This window comes from Pyrgilauda ruficollis, unplaced genomic scaffold (genome assembly GCF_017590135.1).
Source record: "Pyrgilauda ruficollis isolate IOZ18807 unplaced genomic scaffold, ASM1759013v1 scaffold134, whole genome shotgun sequence".
NCBI classification, from domain to species: domain Eukaryota; kingdom Metazoa; phylum Chordata; class Aves; order Passeriformes; family Passeridae; genus Pyrgilauda; species Pyrgilauda ruficollis.
In genome coordinates this window covers 1,099,847-1,121,039 of record NW_024511877.1, presented here as the reverse complement: position 1 = coordinate 1,121,039, position 21,193 = coordinate 1,099,847, and positions in this window count along the sequence as shown.

Here is a 21,193-nt window from a genome sequence, read left to right as displayed (position 1 = left end):
TCTGCTCTAAATGGGGAATGATAAATCACATTAAAAACAAGTGCAAATTGCTGAGATAACATTTTGAACATTTCCTCAAGATCTCAGCAGACAAAACCAGAACTGAAAAAAGGAATTAATGTTCCTGTTACCTTCACCCCTATCCCTAGGTCTCTTTAACCCTTCCCCAATTGCTGATCCCATCCCCTGCAGTGGCAGCACAGCAGAAAGGCTGATGCCTGTGCTCACCAGTGATAAATGTGAAAGATTTGGGTGAATCTCACAGGGGGACAGGTCACACACAATGACAGAGTGCCAAATGCACTGAACACTTCTTTCCAGACCAAGGAAAAAGGGAGAGAAGCTCACAGCTGTACCCTCAGCAGTATCACTGGCCTTTCCATCTTGATGCTACAAGTGCACTAAGAATTATTCAGGATGAGCAAAGATGGTAAAAATTAACAAGATTTTATGCACATGCTGCTTTGCAGAAAAAAATAATTTTAATTAATTCCTCAAAAGGATATATTAATTTCAATTCAGATTTTTGTTTAAATAAATTATTTCTTCTGAAAAAAACCTGAAAAGGTAATCATTCTATTTGGACCTTCCAAATGTCTTGGCTTTCAGAAGGACAGAAGCCTAAAATTTAAAGCCTCAAATCTTGTAAAATTTCCTGAATAAATAATAGCATCAAGTAAATAGAAAGTGCTGCATGTACATGGCTCTGTCCAAGCAAAAACTGAACATTTAGGAAATGCTTAAATATAGGCAAAAGAGCAAAATTTGGAGTTCTAATTCTGGCAGTTAAGTCAATATTTCAATTTTGGCTTGTTTTCATTTTGCTTTACAAGACTGATGGATCTTCAGGGCATCTGCAGGATTTATTAAATATTTAAATGCAATACATACATTTATATGCTTTTTAAACCAGTGGCTTCATTTCTGAGTTGGTTCTGGTTCCTCAGTGAGATCCTGTCCCTGATATTCTGACTTCCTCTTTCCCTCTCTGTGGCACACTCATGAATTCATGGATCAGTGCAACCTGCTGCAGTTTCAATGAGCTGGGAAGAGCTGAAATCTGCCTCTGTCAGACAGCAGAGCTTATGGAAACCTGGGCAAACAAACTGGAGCTCAGCTGTGCAGGGGAAATATTTCACACAGAAACTGCCACTAACTAGCAGGAACTTTGTCTGTTTTGGCAGAAAGAGAGAAAAAGACAGTCTGGATATAAGCTGAAGGTGCTGGGTTTGATTTTTTTTCCTCATTTATATTCAAACTGATTAGAACAAGACCCTGAAAACAATTCTGCTGCTGAGCACACATGACTGCAGAAGGGTGGGAATGGGGGTCTGGGTTCTGCCTTACCTTCAGCCTGGCTCAGAGGACAGCCATGAGCCACCCTGCTGACCCATGGGGATTGTAAGATTGCACAGATTCCTGTCATCTGTAATCAGGATTACACTCACACACCAACACTTCTGGAGCATTTCTGCTGCTGGGACAGTGGGTAACAGTTATGCTATGGAAATATGCTGTGGAAACTGGGGACAATTACAACACAGTTGCTGTCAGTCTAAGATGTGACTCCTCAGACAATGTCTTTATGGCAGCCAGAACATTTCCCACTCCAGTTTGGTGAGGATATTTCCATTTCAGCATTTCCATACCTTGAAGCACTTCAGCAATGCTACTGAAGCCAATGACAGTCCTGTATTTAAAATGCAGCACATGCTGAAGTGCCTTGGTGCTGGGTCTGAGAGACACCCAGAAACACCACAAGTACCACATCAAAAGAATGTGACAGCTTTAACTTTTTCCAGCAGACCAGACATGTCCCTTTCCCAAGAGATTAAACATGCCTGGAGCTGGGTTTTTTCTCAATGACATAAAACTGCAATTGTCCTTATTTCTCCCTACACTTGGCTTTATGGCAGCCAGAAGAGTTATTTGCATGGAAAGGTGACTCTTGCTCTGTTTCTACATTTGAAAGACACTAAAACCACTACAGCAAGGTGTTTTGTGGCAGACAGCAGGGCTGTGCACATGCAAGAGGAGTTTTATCTCCAGACACAGTGCCCTAGCTCAGATGAAATGACAATGTCTGTCAAACCCCATGGCCACGGGCACTGGCTGCTGTTACTGTGCATTCCCAGATCCAGAGATGCTCCCTCTGGCTCCAGGGCCCTTGCAGATATTCCTGCCTGAAAAAGGTCCCCAGGGTAAAGGAGCCATCCCCATCAGAGCCAGGACACATTTCCCTCAGGCCACAGCAGCTCCCTTCACCTTCCTGCGGAACCCTGGGCTTTCATTCCTGTTGGAGTGAGGCCACAGCAGCAGATGGCCTGATGGGTTTAATGGAACTGCAATGGCTGCACTCACGTTTATGAAATGGGAAAACTGGTAGGGAGAAGGGAAGGCAATGCATGACTTGTTCTGGGGTGTTGGGTGGATTTGTTTTCCTAATTCCAGTGCTTTGATCACAGCAGGAATCCCTCATACCAAACAAGGACTCAGCACCACCCTGCAGGTCTGGCTTTGTGCCTTCCTAAGCCTCACGAGCCCCGGGACTTCTGGCAGTCCAGCTGCACCAAGACCCAACATTGTCCAAGTCTCAGACTCAGCCTGGGGTGGGTTAAAGCTGCCTGAATTCCAGGCTTGCTCTCCAGCAAGGAGGTTGGAATTGCTGGGACAATCTGACCCTTTGGGAACACAAGGATGTCATGTTTTGACCCCATACCCCAAGGCATTAATGGCAGTTTCAGTTCCATTGTGGCTGTTCAGATTGGAGCACATAATCAATTGCTTTGGCAACATATTTATTTTTTAAAAAGAAGTAAAATAATTATGGTTTTGAGGAAACAGGGAAAAGTGGTGCCTTTTAGCCTGGCCAGATTCAACACAAATGTTGGTTTTGTGGGTAATGTACTTAAAGCTAAGATCTTTCAGCTCTGGAGTCTTGGGAAATGTGTAGCTTATATGCTAGATGACCCAAAGATTTTCCTGCTGATCCTTAAAAAAGCTTTTTCATCTTAACAAAATGGAGTGCCTAATCTTTTAAGCTATCCAGAGTCAGTTCTAACCCCAGACAATAACGAAGAACAGAAAAGCCCAAACCACAACCACACAAAAATCACTCAAACATTCACTTGCACAAAATTACAAGGCTTACAGTAATTTGGAAGGATCTTGCTCAATGGCTGCAGCACCTCAGAGCGTGTAAAAGTGGTGAGTTACCTTTTCCAAGCAGCTGGCAGCTCTTAGAGCCACATCCTCCTTGCTGTCTCTGTCAGGAGCACGAGGACTGCCAGGAGCAGCTGCTTTGGGCAGCCTGGCTCTCCTCAGCCCAAGGGCAAAGGAGCCAGCAGAGCCCAGCATCACCACACAGACACTGCAGAGGAATAACAGGAACAGGCAATTTCATTCTTTTCTCCCCTGCTCCTGTCCAAGCTGCCTCATTTCTAACATCCTGGTGGAGTTTGACCCCCACAACCCTCCCCTCACTGAACAAGAGTCACCTTTTCTGTCTCACACTGCAGATGTTAACTGCAGCCTTGTTCTCTTCACTCCTCTTGTTTTCTTTCTTGAGCATCACACCAAGAGGAAGCCCAGCACAGAAGAATCAATGTTGAGAATGGAGTGTCTACACCAAGAAATTCCCCTGCTCTTTTCAGGAAGAGAAATTTTTTGCCAATGCCTTGGCAACATTTTGTCCCTTGTTTCACTATTCTGCCACATCAGTTCATCAAGCACAAATGGTGGAGCTCACCACAGCGTGGAGCTGGGGATGCAGAGCTTCACTATTTTCTCATCAGGTGAAAAGGTTGACAGCCCCTTTCAAAACCTAATTAGCACAGCTATTTATTGCCAGGCAAATTTGCACTGGCACAAGTGAATGTTTTATGAGGCTCTGGCTGCAGGCCACCCCGAGATTTTCCATCACTGCAGGCATTTCCCACCCATCATTCCTTAATAAGCTTGTGCTGTTCTCTAGAATGAGTGCTTAGCCAGGATGCTCCACTTGATTTATTCTCCAGCTGCCACTTCAGCAGAGGAGAATGAAGTTTATCCTCTTCCTGCTCCTTCTTTTCTCCTCCAAAAATGCCATGGGACGTGGCTGCCTCACCTGGGAACACCAGAGCTTGTGCTGTTCTCTAGAATGAGTGCTTAGCCAGGATGCTCCACTTGATTTATTCTCCAGCTGCCACTTCAGCAGAGGAGAATGAAGTTTATCCTCTTCCTTCTCCTCCATGGGACATGGCTGCCTCACCTGGGAACACCAGGGCTGCCCAAGGCAGTGCTGTCACCTCCCTGTGTCACCTGCCTCCGTCCTGATCCTGCCAGCTGGGAGGGAAGTGTTTCTTCCCTGGCAGCTCTCTGCCAGCCTCAGTGGCTGCAGGAATTCCCATCCTCAATTCCCTCCTCAGCAGCCCTTGCTCCTGGTGTGCTGTTGCAGATGTTTGAGGAGATTCATCAGAGCCCTGTGCCAGAAGCCAAACTTCTCTGGAACATTTTCCAGCTGGCCCCAAGAGCAAGTTATGGGAGCCCTTCTTTAAAGCTCCTGAGAATCAAGAGAACCCAAACCAAGCTTAATTAAACTGTTAAGCTTCTATTCACATCACTGCCTGCAGCTGCAGGATAATGCTCTGGGGTTGCTTATTATTTCCCCCCTCCATATTTTTCTCTTTATAAACACAGTGCCATGGGGTTGTTCCTTGTTTCATTTGGAGATGCACTGATGTGAAGCAAGGGCTCAGTCTCATCAGAAATTGCTCCAAGTTATCCAGAGCTCAGTGGCACACACTCCATTGCCTGTCTCCTTCCCCTGGCTGATGACTGCCCTGTGTTAAGTGGAGGAGTGGCTGTGGTTATGTCACTGCTTTTTTTTGTTGTTGTTGTTTATATTCATCTATGTCTTGTCAGCATTATGTACTTGATGATAAAAGAGGACACCAACAACAAAAGCCCCTGAGACCCTGAAAACTCAGGAACAAACAGACACAGTTTGCCTCTGGTGTCTGACAAATAAACTCTTGCTAAGGTGGCCTTTTTAAAGATAATATTTCAAGCAATTAAATGAATTCAAATGAATTTCTTGTGAGTTCCTATTCATCTATGTCTTGTCAGCATTATGTACTTGATGATAAAAGAGGACACCAACAACAAAAGCCCCTGAGACCCTGAAAACTCAGGAACAAACAGACACACTCTAGTGCCTGGTGTCTGACAAATAAGAAACTCTTGGTAAGGTGGCCTTTTTAAAGATGGTATTTCAAGCAATTAAATGAATTCCAATTAATTTCTTGTGAGTTCCAAAAAAAAAAGTTCTGGACATGCCAACATAACAGCAAACTACAACAGCTTCTATTACTCATGTTTAAGGAAGACATTTCTTTGACAAAAAGGATGTGCTTCAGAACTGAGAGCATGAGTTGGAAATGCAGCTTCTCTTCCTGCTGGAGACACAGCAGGAGATCCCATGGGAAGCCACCTGCCCTCAGGCACCTGTCACTGAAGCACTGATATAAAGGATTTATAAAACTACACTTGGAACAGCCCAGACCCTGTAAGGAGGTGTGAAATTCAGCTGTACAATCAACTCACCCCATAGCTAAAAAGCAGCTCCATTCAAGCTTCACAGCTCCTTAAAACCTCGAGGAAGACTTTTATTCTTTCAGGATGAGATAGACTATTTCTGCTTCTTCCTTGGTTTGTCACTCTGCTACCAGCAGGCAGCATTCTGACTTGGTACAAGACAAGCAGCACTGTCAATGTGCTATTAGAAGACCAATAAACAAGGAGGTAATTATGGCAAAGATCCTCTGCCTCCAGGAATTAATTCCATTCTCCCCTTCAACCTCTGATCTCACAGGTCAGTGTCAGGAAATCCTTTCCAAAGAGTTTCCCAACCGCCAGCCTGGCAGAGCTCTGGATCTGTGTCATTTTGTGGCTCCCCAGAGCCAGAACTAAATGTCTTTTCTTGCCCAGTCCCTGCAAACACCCACACAGAATTTCCCAGCTTGCCAACGCCTCAGTGCCACAGGCAAGGGACAGGAGGCTTAAGGCAGAGCTCCTGCCTCTGGGGCCACGTCCCCACCCAAGGCAAGGCCCAGGCTGCTGCTCCACAGGCAGGAGCCAGCCTGAAGGATGAGGAAGCCTTGAAGGAGCCCTGCAGCTCCAGCAGCGAGCCTGAGCTGCCAAGGCTTCATTCCCAACTCCATCTTTGCTCCTCCTGCTCCAGGGGTATTTCACTGAAGTTAGACCCTGTCACATCCTTCTCTCTCACCCTGACACGCAGAGTTCAGTGAAATAAGAGAGGTTCTGGGTTCCTGCAAACCTCCAGGGAGAGCACACACGTGTAATTTCTTTTGTGTATTATTACAAAAGTTTAACTCCAGGAAGAACTCAGGTCTGCGACCTTTAAACTTTCTTCTCTGACATGAAAATTCAGCAATACACAGCATGGGGACATTTGGCATGAAAGCAGAATGGCCACAGATTTAATTAAAATGTAAGTTATTGTTAGCAAGAAAGGTCATGCTAAGAAAATGTAATTTCAGGAGTATATTAGCAACAACACTCCACTGTTGTTTGCATGTGAAATATAGATTTTGTACTTGACATTTAGAAAGGAAATTGGAACTCTTTCTAATGGATGCTTGAACACTTTTGTGTTCTTGTGCTGCTTTTGTTCACGTTTTTGTGTAATTGGCTGGATCTTACATACAGCAGGAGTTACATTTTATTCTCTATACCTGAATGCCCAGCTGATCTGGGAATTAGCTCACAAAAGCTGATATAAATTGGAATAGAAAGCAAACTGCAGAGTAATCCTTACATGGCTACAGCTTCAGAGGAGCTCAGAGCTGCACAAAAACTCCTCATTTTGGGGCAGTTCATCACCCACCTTCCCTAGGAGCATTTGGGGTTTTTAACACCCCTCAGGCAGAGATTTCCATGTGACCAAGAGCCCGTTTTGTTCACGGAGGTGCCTGTGGAGAGGAGGCAGAGCTTTTCCCTGGAGAGGGTGCCTGGTTTATGACCTGCTAACGACAGGAAGGTGTCACCCAGATCAGCCTGACCCCGGGAAAGTGGGAGGTGAAGGCAGCAGGCACTGGCTCAGCTGAAAGCATTGGTTTGGAACCTGTCACTGCAGCGGGGGCACCTTGAAGGAGCACCCTAAATACAGGCACGCTCTGCTGCTGACTGCAAAGAGGGGCCTGCTCACTCACAAGAGGTTTTTACTGATTCCTGCACCCCCAGTCCTACAGGAGCAACACCAGAGTGAATGGTTCTGCACAAAGGCACCTTCTGCTTTATCCACACCCGCCAGGGCACTGCAGATCACAACAATAATAATAATAATCACAACAATAATTATAAAAAGTATACTAAGTGATTATCCACAGCACAATGACCCTTAATAAAATATTCTAACACTTAGGAAAGAAAGCAATACACACTGAATATTCACTGTGAGGTGAGTGTATCCAGAAAAAGCAAATGTTCTGAGGCCCAAAGAACACTGGCTGTGCCTAACAGGGAATTAGGGGAAACAGCACAGCTGTAATTCATTGATTATCAATTAGTAAATGAGCAGTGAAACACAAGGTTCTGTGTGAGGGAAGGGAGGCCTTTGAGTGCTGCCCTGAGTGTGCACTGCTGCAGGGGGATGCTGCCACCAGCACCAGAGCCTGGCACAGACTGACACCTGGCCAAGGCAGAGGGGAGAGGGAATACTGCCAGCCCCTGAGCATGGACAGTGTTCCCTGCTTTGGGATGGACATGCAAATACAGCATTTTAACCCTGCTGAAAGGAAAGAAAAAGGCTCAGCAGAGCCACTGGAGTCTGTTTGTGCTGCTTGCTCAAGGGGTCCGTGCTGCAGGTGCAGAATTGCCCAAAGCCATCACTTCCAGACAAAACCAGGCACTTGCACTATTGGCTTCCTTCCTTCACCTCAGCAGAAACCTTGCAGTTACTTTTTCCAAAGGGAGGGAAAACTGCTGGCAGCAACTCCCTTGGGACTGAGCTGATTAACTGAGCAGCATCCCAAAGGAGAAGGTCAGACAGGGAATTTTCTATTGTGGAGCAATTGCCTTTGGAAAGTAATCTTGTTTATTAACAGCCTTTTTATCTTCTCTGGAGGGTTCCCTGACACAAGATAATGGAATTTGCTCACTCTTTAGTGTTTAAAACAATAATCATACCCAGAAAAGCAAGCATTTACTGTGTCATTAAACCAGGGTAGGGAGGGCTGACTTGAAGAGTTCTTGATGCCTTATAAAGATTTTTGTCATTTCAGTTAACATTGCCAAATGTTCTGGCTTATATTGCAGGCATAAATGAAGTTTCACAGGCTTGCTAGGTGTGTTTATGTCCTCATTAATTTTAGCTTCTGAGCTTAGTTGCAAGAGTGAGGCTGCACACAGAAATCTCAGGAACAGCTGACAAAGGGCAGGGCCATGAAAAGCCATTTAGGTGCCTCCACCCAGGGAAAGGAGCTCAAAGGCACCTGCAATGCAGGGCCTGCACACCTTGTTTGCCTGCTAACTTCATCATTTCTAAATGCCAGTTTAGAAGTTCTGCTGCTCCTTGTCCCTGTGCTCTGACAAAGCAACAATGACCCTCACCAACCCACGTTCCTGGTTCCTCATTCCCTGTGACAGCTGAGTGCTGCTGAACCCAAGATGCCTCTTCCCAACGCCCAGTCCATCCATTTTTCCCATGGAGCAGAGCCCTGTGAGCATATTTAGGGTGTTGGCTCTTTGTTCATCACTGCCTCTGCAGGGGCAGATTTAGACCAGGCTGAGCCAGGCAGAGCCATCAGAGCTCCTGCAATTCCCTGAGCAGGAGAAGCTCCTCCCTCGGACACTCCCGACCTGCTCCAGGCTCTCTCTGTCCTCCTGCCCTTCCCATCCCTGAGGAGATGCAGGAACCCTCCTGCCCTGTGCCCCCTGCACTCCAGGGAGGATGCAGAGACTGAACAGCCTGGCCAGCCCCATGCCAGGCTGGGAACCAGCCCTGTTCCTCAGGCCCTGCCTTGTTCCTTCTCGTTGTTCCCATGGATTCACTGCCAAGAGCAAGATCCTGTCTTCTGAAACAAGGAGCTGTGCTGGTCTTCTCCTAACGAGTGCATACAAGTGAGTGTCTCCCAGCAAAGGCCCCGGGGATGGGGCACTGCTGGGGGCTAAAGCTCTGCTCACAGGGACCTCCTCAAGTGGAGCACTCATTTAATTCTCCAAATCAAAAATTCATGGTTTTCTGCAAATTCTTTTTCTACTCAGGATCACTAACTTTTCACAAAAAAAGAAGGTTAATTTTTTGTTTCTATTGGAGAAAAAAAAATATATATTGTGCTCCCCTTCTAAAAAATTTTAAAAAGAAAAAAAGAGCAAAATTAAAAATTTAAGTGAAAGCTAAAATTCCAAATTGATTTCCCTTGAGACAGTAAGAATCTTTGCAGTCATTAAAAGCTAAACTTGTTTCTTACAATTACAACCTCAACAGAAAGTCAGGTTTAAAACACCATTGGAAAAATTCTGAACATTTTGAAAATTTGAAAATACCCAATTCAACTGTATTGAGAAGTTAATAGAAAATTTTCTCCCACACACACACACATATATATATATGTATATATTTGTGTTAACAGTTGGCCATTCTTAGAAGGAACATTTCCCTTTAATAATGCCTCGTTTACAGCGCTCGTAACCAGCTGAGGATTCCCTAGCCCATCTCAGCAGTTCCTTCCAGGGCAGTGTCACCCCCAGCTGTCACCCCCCAACACGAGGCACACGCAGCAGACCACGGCCAAGGCTCTGCTGTGACTCCATTAACACAGCCAAGAGCAAACGTGCCCAGCAGCCTGCAGCTGCCCGTGCTGAGGGCACAGCAGCAGTGGCAGCATCCTGATCCACAGCCCTGCCAGCAGCAGGCACCCCTGTCCTGCTGGCCCACAGCTGCTGCTTTCTGTCCCTGCCTCCCCAGCTGGAAATCAGTCCCGGGTGGATGTGCCAAGCCTCAGCCAGGAATGGCACAGACTGGGTTTCTCTTGCTGAAATAAGGAATGGTCATTTTGAATTAAAGGACAGCAGCTTGGATGTTCTGTCACCAAAGACTAGACCTTTGATGGATCCAGTTTTCCAGAATAGTTCATTTTATATTTACTCTGTTTTGCAGGTAATTAAGAGCACATTTACAGAGCAAAGCCTCTAAAAATTCCTGCAGTAAGAGATCCAGGTCAGCCCTATCCAGAGGGCTGTTTTGCTGTACTGAGAGAGGTTTTTCCCTACATCTTTCCAATATGTACACCAGCAATAAAAATCATCACCACTGATGAACCAGACAGAACATCTGAAATGTGAGTACAGTATGTGGCTGTACAACAGCATAATGCAAGAGTTAGCACAGGTAATCAAAGAGTGATTCTCTCCTGTTTTGTGTGGGAACATGAAAGAACATAAAGATCTGTCAAGAAATAATCAGAATAAGGCACTCTGGATAAGAAAGCCAATTGTTTCTCATTTACAAGCTTCTCTAAGTTTCTGGTTTTGTTGGGACTCCAGGTACTACATATTAGAATTAGATTTTTCAAGACAAGATGTCTAAGCTCCTTTCCAGGGAGTTCAATCAAGAAATTTCAGTATAAAACAACAGAGAAAATGTTATCTTAATTATTAAAGCCACCTTGCATATAGATCTTCTGTTTCTGACACGTTATTTTTCATCTCCTCCAACCCTGGAAATGGATGAAGGGGCAGAGGAGCAGCTGCAGGCTGGGCAAGGGGCTCCCTCTCACACCCTGGCAGGATTCACCTGGGGCAAAGGAAAACAAGGTGCTGCCACTGGGCCTGATCAGGAATGAACTACAGCACACAGGATCTTGGTATTTATTATCTAACCCTGCTGGGAGGTTTCTTTTAAGGACACACAAGTATCCTGAGGTCTGTGGCAGATCCTGTAACAACACCAAAGCCAATCTGGCAGGTTGGTTGTTGCCTCATTGTTCAGGGCATTGCCCACCACACAAAGGTTTTTTCTCTTAACCCTTAAAATTCTCAAATGCTGGGAAACCAGCGAGAACTGAAAGTGATTTCAGACTTCTTTCCCAGGACAACAAGGCCAGGAGAGATTTATTGTAATTTATGTATAAAACAAACATGGTTTACAAGTAGCCACAGGCTGACTCTGACAACTTCACAGGAGCTATGCAGACACCTAAATGTGTGTATTTAGCTCTGCCATAGCAGGCAAGGAGAAAAACATATTACTCACCCATATTTTTAAACATTTGGGCTTTAATCACTGCAAATTAGATCTAAGGAGATTTCCTTTTGCTCAATGAACTTAGTATCTGGCAAATGATGGAGGACCTCCGTGGGGAAGGCGAGATATAATCCATACTTTTTTTTTGGAACCAGGTTTGAAAAAAAGTTCAGAAGTTCAGACAACCCCAAAAATAATCTCTACTTGGGAAGAGGAAAAAAAGGCAAGAAAATGAACCTGATGGAAAATGAAAAGCGATTCAGAAAAATTAGAATGACAACAATGAACTCAGCAGTGATGCAGTTATTGTTTCACACTCCAAATGCCTTTGGGAAATTTTCAGTTGAAAGTCTCTTTTTTTTTAATACACCTTTTTACTCTGAAAACCTACTGACCTCTCCGGCAATAAATGCAATAGCTCAGTTCACTGCAGAGAGGCACAAATGAATGGCTCTTTCCAAGAGTCCATTTCTATCCAGAGCAAGCTGTTAGCCCAGGCCTGGACAGCCAGGGCAAGGAGGCACAGTCAGTGCTGTGCCATGGCTGCGCTCCCTAAGGACACTGGGAATGTCATGGCAGCCTGGGAAAGAGGCAGCAAAACCAGCTGAGTGACACTTCTGACATGAGGAGACAAAGAAATGGCTCCTTGGCCTGAAAGGCAAAGCTTTCCAGGTAAACTCAGGCTTAGAGAGAGAAAAGTGAAGGACAGGAGCCAGGGTGGAAAATGCCAGCTGTGCCTCTCTTCTACCAACCTGGACTGAGCATCTTACTCAAGGAGTTCCACTAAAATTCCTGTTGGAAGTTCATTCTTCCAGATCCTATTGTGAGAACTCAGCCTACCTAACTCAACAGTGCCTGTGTACCATCCAGGAATAAACATTTCAGCAAAATGCAAACCACACACCAAAATGAATTTCTGAATCAAATACTGAGGGCAGAAGTGCTGTTAAGTTGAAAGCCATTATGTGTTGGCATTTGCCTTGATGAACTGCCTTCAAACCCACTGAGTCCTCTGGCCAGGATTCTCATTTCTTGGGGAAATGTTTGAGTCCTGTACCCATGACCCAGAGCACAAAATCAGCTCAGTTTTCCTCTCATTTGCTGCAGTTCATACTGTGACAATTGGAGCTGCCACACAGATATTCATTACACATCTTATTGTCAAAAGACAACTTTTCCCTTATTTCCCTTTCCCCTTTCTCTCCTGTGACTGATGAAGCAAAATCAGAAATCCAAGCCAAAAAAGCAGTCACAAGTTTAAGGAAGAAAACATCCAGTTCAAATACCTGTTTGGCAATCACAGAAATGTGTCCACTTTTCTTTACAAACACTAAATCAAGAGTTCTTGAATCTTGCCACTTCCTACATAGATACTCCTCACTCAGTGACTGCCACTTTTGCTTCTAAGAAAACTGTGAAGATTTATGAAGGCAGGCTCAGGAAAACACATTTCCACAGGCCTATTTTCTTTCATCTAAAATCAAATGTCCCCTGTTTTTGTATCTGAAACACACCTCTACCATCACAAAGCTGCTTGAGGAGCTTTTTCCCAGCCAGGGCAATCTGGCATCCAATGATCTCTGCAAGTTGCACATTTAATTAGTCTGAGAAGCTCATTAAGGTACCTGGAATATTAAGATGACAGCATTGTTCTAGGCAGCCCAGTGCACACTGTAACATGGCAGATGGCACAGGCTGCTGCCACCTGGGCTGCTTTGCCATCTTGCTGACAGACACAAACACTCAGCAGCACAACTAAGATACACAATCATAAAAAAGGGTCTCAAAATAAAATAGCCATCAGATCTTCTGCTTTCTGGATGCCTGGTGGTTCACCAAGAGGCATTTATGTTCGGTCACTGGGTGTGAGACAGGAGAAGCCCAGGCTGAGGCTCTGTTGCTGGTTCTTTAAAAGCCACCCAGGATTTTCTGCCCCCTCTGCCGAGGAGCCGAGCGCCCTTGGCCTCCTGGGGCAGCACCAGCGCCGGCTCTGGGGCTCAGGGGGAGCTTTATTAACTTCATTCCCCCTCACCTCAACCCTCAGGTGCCACATTCACTTCTGCTCCTCACCAGTCCAGGCTCAGAGAGCGCTCCCAGAGCCCCAGGGATCTGATGAGAAATGGACAAGCTTTAGGATGCTGCAGCCTGCGGCTGCTTTCACCTCCCTGCCAGCACTGATGAGCGGGGAGCTCCTTCTCCTGCCCAGCAAACTGCAAGGTGTTTTCAGGGTGTGCCCAAAATCATAGCCAGTGTGGAGATAAAAGGCCCTGAAGGTGTTTGTGGGAAATGCAGTTTTGTTTGCACACCTGGGTAGGAATGGTGAACACCAGCACAGCATCAGCTCCCAGCAGAGGGAGAGGAGAACGGGAGCATTTGTGTCACAACAAGCTTCTAAACAGAATCTCTGCCATTAAACATTTCTCCAGTACCTAAACCCTTTACAGCCAAAATGAAAAACATTTCCTCATCAAATCTCCTCCGAATTTCCAAGAGACCCCATTTCCTTTTGATTTGCTGCCAGCTAAAGTAACAGAAAAATAATTCAGCTGCCAGGACCAGGTCAGGTCTCACACCCTGGTTTGGTGCAGAACCTGATGAAGGACCTTTCCAAAGAGGGAGGAAAAACTGGGCTCGGATTCCTGGGATAAATTTCCTATCATCCAGGTTGCCGCTGCAGAGATGAAATGGAGCATGGCTCTCACAGAGAACTAGTGCAGTCAAATGTTTCTCCCTTGCACCACTACCCTTATCTAGTGAAATGAAGATTTGTAGTTGAACTTTGAAAACCTATTCACATAATTCCACATGAAATCGTTCCAGAAGCTGGGACTGCTGCAGGCAGCCTTGTCAGAGAGTGAACTGCAAGCTTTAGTGCTGCAGTGCTTGGGGTTATTTGTCATTATTGAAATCAGCCTGGAAGCCTTCCACTGATCAATGCAGGAAATTAATTTCTTGCATTTCCTGGCATAAATGTCTCATCAGCACTGACTCTGTCAGTGCCAGGCCCCAAAAGGGCAAAGCACGCCAGCCCATGCACGGTGACAGATTGGCAGGGACTGGCAGGCAGTGGAAATGTGTTTGAGAAAGCTGCATTTCCACCAAACTCTCAGGGTGTATATGTGTGTGTGTGCAGATTTATTTATTTGTTTATTTCCCTGTGCTGGCATCACCTCTCCTGGTGTTAATGCCACATGTTCACTTGCTCAGCTGCACCTTTCACCCCCAGGGCAGAGGCTGGGCTCAGCAGACCTCAGCTCTTCTGTTATCCAGGGCTCCTTCCCACCAGGCACAGCTTCCCTGCCCTCTGGGCCAGACACTGTCCTGCAGGGAGGAATGCCTTGCACAGGACACTGATGGCACCTGGGAGAAAAAGAATGGTGTGATTTTCTTCCCTCAGAAGAAATGGAACAGCTCACAGCACAACAGTTTCTAAGCTTAAGACAAAAAATGCTTTAAAAACACCCCATTACTCCAGTTTTTCACCTCCTGTTTCTGCAGTACCTATTTATTTAGAGCTCACAGAGCTGGACCACCCAGTTAATTGAATGCCACAGAGGCAATGCTAACCTTGTGTGACAGTCTGTTAGTCAAGCACTGGTATCCACACCCCGTGGGAGGAAGCTTTAAACACAAAGAATTAAGCAGATTTTTAATACCAACATACACAATTAGTATAGAGCATGACATGTTCTGTTGGTTCCAAGCAGATCTTTGGGAACATAATGAAAAAATTGGGTGAGTTGGAGGCTTAGAGTAAATGCCTTCACTGAGCCAAAGAAATCAGCTGGCCAGTTGCTGGAAAACTGTCCTCTCTCTCCTATCCCATTTCTGAGGCTGCTCCACAGCCCCTCCCAGGACAAGTCTCAGCACCCTTGGCTGGACAAGCTTTCCCCTGAACCCTTCCCACCACAAAGCATGATTTCTTTTGATCAGATGTGCCAAGGGAAAGAGAGAGAGGGCAGCTGCCCAGAACCTGAGTGCAAGCAGGAAAACCTGAGCTCTCCCCAGACACAGGTTCCTATTCATCTTTCTGCCCAGGGGGAAGGGAGAGAGCCTGAAAGGCTGCAGAAGAGCCAAGTGTCTGAAGAAAACAAACAGCCTGCTCCCTCTCCAGAACCAAAATAAAGGAATCCACAATTATCAGTGCTCCTTTGAGCACAGTTTCAATGCATATGCTCCAGTCAGATTAGGCTGTTTCTTAGCACAAATTGGTGCTGCTTCACTTGGTACCACCAAACACAGATGAGATTTGTTCCCTGCCAGGGTGGATTTGCCAGTGTAGTGCAAACACAGATCTCAGAAAGCCACGTCCTTCTCATGGGACACACTGGAAAACACAGGGGAGGAAAAGTGGGCTTGAGAAATGTTCTTCTAAAACAAACCTGGATCTAAAGCAACTGCCTGGATCAGAGCTCTCAGCTGTAGACACACACGTTGGAAACAATCAGTGGTGAACAGAGACTTGAGGGGAGGCATAGAAAACCCTGCTCTGCAAGAAGCAGAAACTTACAGGGTTTCAGCTTTGATAAACACCAAAAGAAGATAAAGCCATGCAAGACCAGATCATTCACCCCAGCCCCAGCTATACATCCCCATCCATAAGACATGCAGCCATCTCCCTTGTCACGTATACATTCCATCCTGAATCAGGACTAGTCTGTAAGGCTTCCATCTAAAAGCTGCATGTCCTTTTAAGAGGAATTTCAAGGAAGAGAATTTCCAACTCAAAAAGATTCTGGGGTACCATTTGCTCTGTAAAGGTTACATTTTTAAAAATACTAAGTTGTAAGTGGGTACCATACTGATGTGGAATTGTCCTTGTGAGAGCTGCTGTAGTTCCAGCTGTCCTTCCAGGAGAGCTGATTGCAGAGATGATGCTGGACACAGGCCTGAGGTGAGGGAAACCCCAGCAGGATGCCATTAGCTCCCTCCTCTGCCACAGGACTTCCATGTATAAATTCCCATTTAAAGCTGCATTTTTACTCCAGGCTGGTGCAGTGGACAATCAGTGCCCAGGCATTTGGAAAGGATCTCAATTTGACAGCAGGACCTAAGTGGGTATCAGCTTTCAGAATGGGAATGCTCTCTGGAGAGCCAGTTCCACTCTCAGCACTCCAGCAGGAGACTTAAGAAAAGAAGATGATCTTTCAACTGAGCCTAGCAGGAAGCTTCCAGCACTGTCTTTTGGACTTCTTGCCTGGCCCTCCCAATCTCTTGCCACCTGTATGGGTGACATGACTCTGGGGATTACTGGAACCTGTTGGTGGCAGTCAGGACTGTTAACAATTGTGCACCTGAAGAACAGAAAACTCCAGCAAATGTGATTTCCTTTTCCAGGGAAATTATGGTTTTGGGGGCATGCTGTCTTTTTCAGGCCCTGCTTTTAAAACTACCAGAGCCTGAAGTAGAACTTCTCACATATTGCACCTTCAAGGTCACTACCAGCAGTGCTCCAGGCATCAGCAATGTTCATCACTTGGTACTTTGATTTTCTGATTAGGGAAGCATTGACAGGGCAATGAGGCAGCTAAAGACCAGGGAAATCATTAATCAGGGATCCCAAGTACTGTCAGATCTGGCTCCTGCCTTACAGCATTACACACATGCCCTGCTCCCTTCCCCATCTCCTGCCTCTGAAAAAGGCATTTCCCACCACTGCTGGAACCACACACCCCGTGCAGCTGAGCAGGGCTTCTCTCTTTCGAGGCAACACATCTGAGCCACAGTAAATTACACACCTCATTTACCATTTATTTACTCAAGTGACTCAGTCCAGGCCTTTCACACTTTAATTTCCATCAGTGATGCAGTGTCTGGCTGTTCTTCATGTCAGTTTTTCTGGTCAGTCACAGAACTCAGTGCTGAGCTCCTGATCCAGTGTTCCTGTGTGATTCCCCCCATCCTGACCCATCCCCAGACCCGGATTGTCACCCAGTCACCACGTGCTCACAAAAGGATGTGATTACTGCCAGGAGGCAAGGGGGGGTGGGGATGGAAACAGCCCCACTCTAAAAGGCTCAGAGTACAAACTTCTTTCCTGGGTGACCTCAAGTGACCCAAGTGAGCCAGAACCAGAGTTTGTCTGTTTGAAACGTGCTGTGCTCTCACTGACTGAGGGCATCAGGAATTCCTTTCTCACCTGGCTCAGATTTAAGGACTTGGATGTTACATCAACCCTTTTTTGTGTCTGCTTCATTCTTAGATGCAGAACATTAATAGCTCATTAACAAGCTGTATAAACATCCACTGTGACAAAATATGAGTAATTTATATATGGATAGAGCATCAAGTGGGCTGTAGCCAGATTTTGGGGAGGTGTGGGAAGGTGGGTGAGAGCTTTTCCCAACCTGCAAAGAACAGATGAGTGTGTGCTGGATGTGAAGTCCAACTGCAAATCTTACTGAGGATTATTATTAGCAAAAGGACTGGGTTTAGTTTTTGACAAATCATGGTGGGGAGAAAAAGCAAGAGCACTACAGGGATGCAGCCTGAGATTCAGACATTGTATTTTATTCAAAATAATAAACGTCTGGATGTGAAAGCCAAGCTCAGAATTCTTCCAGGGCAAGCACTCCAATCTTTCATGGCCAGCCAGAGACACATGTGCTAGAGCCCAAAACCAGGACAGCTTCTCCTGGCTTCCTCAGCCAGCTTTCCACCCAAAAAATGCCTTAAAAACCTGGGCCTGTCTCTGATGCACCACAGAAACACATTCCAGCTGCCAGAAAGGATTCAGACTCGCATGACATGGCAGGGAACAGAGTGGGAAGTAGAGCAGCACTGGTTAGAGACAAAACAGAGCCCCCCTGCAGTTACACCCCATTTGTAAGAGGCTGTTGAGGCAATGGCAGACATGAGCCAAGGGGGAAGATGACTCCTATTTCATTTTTGCTTTTGAAAAGCAGCTTACAACTCTCCCCTGTGTCATTTCTTAGCTGCTCAGTGTCATCCTTTCCCTTTTAAAATAAGAAGGTAAAAACAAAGACAAAAAGCCTGCCTGTTAAGGTTTACTTGCCATGGCTGAGGATGCCTCCAGAAGTGAAGTAAGACTTCAGTAAATGCAGCAACAACAGCAAGAACTCTGCTACTGCTCACATCCTTCTCTGGTTCCTGGGAGAAAAGAGCTGCCTGAACATCTTAAGCCTCTAACCCTGATGTGCTGGGAGAGACTGGAAGGGAGCAATCCCTGCTGGCTGTGTACAAATGCTCACAAGTTCAGCAGTGCTCAAAGCCTGCAATTCCCTGCCCTGGTGAACTTCTTCTCTTGAGCCTCTCTGAACACTCAAAACAAAAAGGGAATTGTGAAATGCCCCAGGCTTGGAGAGCACCCTGTCAGCTGGCAGCACGGGCCTGATTTGACTGGGCTAACAACTGAGGAGCGAGGTGCTGCTTCCCAGAGAACAGCTCATCTCCACAAGGAACACTCCAGCCTCAATGAAACCCCCAAAAATAAAAAAGGGAAACCTGTTCTTCACGTGTCAGGGAGCCCTTGCTGTGGAAAAGGACACAGAGAAACAAGAGATGGCATCAGAGAGCAGCCAGCCTGGTGATGTCAGTGACCCCTGGAGATCTGGCAGAGGGATCTCAGCTGCTTCTTTCTCCTGAACCACACCAGGGCATCCCGGCAGGACCTGGACCAGCAGCACCTTCTCACCTCCCTTGCACTTCATGGTACACTGCTGGCAGAAGGTTCAAAATGTATCAGCTTCACCACTGCAACTTCTGCCTGCTTCTGCAAACCACTACTGCAGCATCTTCCTCTGAAGCTTCAGATTTATAAACCCTGTTGATTTCTTTTTTAATTTATGGAGTAAAATTCCTTAGGAGAAGTGAGGACAGATGTGTGCAAAGACCATTTTGTATTGTCTTTGCTAGCAAACTGTTCTACAACTGCCTATTCTGGTTCAACCAAAAACTCTCCATTGGTTTGGATTTTTTTTTAAATTTAAAGGATGCTTATTCTTAAGTAAAAATCAATTATTTATCTATGTACCCTTAGAAGAACAGCACTAAGTCAATTCACATTACTTAACCCCATCATGTGCAGTTTGAACACTTCAATATTCACGCTGGCTATTAAAATCTCACAGTATTCCTACCACTCCACACTGGCACAGCAGTCAAGATGCTTTAACACACTGTTTTATCTGGCAATCTTGGGGCTTCAGAATCACAGTGAAAATTACATCCCCAGTAAAATGTGTAGAACCACACATTGATGTTTTAGTTTTATTGAGGCCTGTTTCCCACAGAGCTGAATATTCCATTTTTCCACAGGGATAATGTTTCACAGCTATCAAGAAAATCATTTGTTATGAGCACTGTGGTGAATGAGCTGTCACAATATCCCTGCTTGTTCCCCTGCTCACACCTCAGCCTTTTCCTGTACTTCTTAGTCACAACATGATTTGCAGAGTTCAGGATGCTCCATGGCACACACCAATTTTTACAAGTCCCAGCTTTTTCCTGCTGTGGCTGTTCCCCCAGCATTCTCAGGGTCAGGGAGAGGCTGTTCTGACTGAGCTGCATCCCACACACACACTATTCTCAAGTCCTGTTAACAGCAAGCAGGGAATCAACACAAACACGAATTGAATTTCAGCTGAAAACCCTGCATAAATGGTATTTAGTCCCAAAAGATTATTTCTCTCCCCTGCAATAAATCTAACAGGGTTGATGACTGATTTTTCCTTATTTGCTCCTCAGCAGCTGGGAACTCCTTGTTTCTTTTGCACACATCTCAACCATGCAGGACACCTCTATCTCTGTTTGGGTCACTTGTGCTTGTGCACAGCTGGCAGCCTTTCCAGCTTTTTCAGGAGGCACAAGAGTTCAGTCCTTTCCTGCCTAACAGCATTTGCACATTTAAACTACACACAGCACTGAGCAGGGCAGGGGGCACAGGGGGCACCTCGCTGGGCACAGCAGTGCTGGGGCTGGAGGGCAGCAGGGCACGTCCCACGGCAGCTCCTGCAGCTCCTGCCCCGGGCTCTCCCCTCCTGCTCTGGCTGGGGCAGGTAGCGGCTGCTCCTGGCTCTGGGCAGCCTCCAGCGCTGCCCCTCTGCTCTCGGGATCAGCTCCTGGCGCAGAGCCCAGGGCAGCCCCTGCGCTCCGGCAGCAGAGAGGCAGATGTGCTCGGTGCCAGGAGTTAGGGCAGGAGGGCAGCTCAAGCCATCTCCCTAAACAGCCAGCAAAACACATTTCATAGAGGTAAAAGAGCTCAGAGATTCAGCAGAACTCAAAAGCAAGTCCATGGGACAGGTAAGGAAGCTGCCAGGAGACATGAAATAAATTTAGATAATTCCCTTTCACCTACCACAGGGAAGAAAACGATAAAAAGGAAATACTGCAGAGCTATAAAAGGCATTGTTAGGTTATATAATGGGTGACCATCAGCCACTTGCACATCTTACCCTCCACAAAGCACACAATCTGTTTTCACAGTTGCTGGCCCTTGACAACCCCACACCTGTGCATCCATTGCAATGTGTGCAGCCCCATCTCCCTCCTGCTGCACCAAGAGCTATTTGCTCACTCAGATCCAGAGCCCAAACACCTTCACCTTTCAGGTGGTCTGCTCAGAATAAGTTATTGAAAATATCCTATCTGCTTCTGGTCTGTACTCTTCAGCTGCTCACTGTTAAACCACATGGAGGGCCCCAAACCAAAGCTGGTCTCCAGCCTTGCTTTCCCAAACCAAGATTCCATCTGCACCCACAGATTTCCCCCGTCACAGGTTCAAAAGGCCACACCTGCAGCAACAACAGCACTGCTGTACCAGCACACAACAATCCTCTCTCAGTAACTGCAGCTTCCCATAAACCACCCACATGGAAATCACACCTGGGCATTCAGAATTCCTCTGCCCAAAGGCCTTGTGTTCCACAGGCTGGGTTCTCAAACACAGGAGGTGAAACTGCCCACCCTGCTCGCCAGCCTCGCTCAATT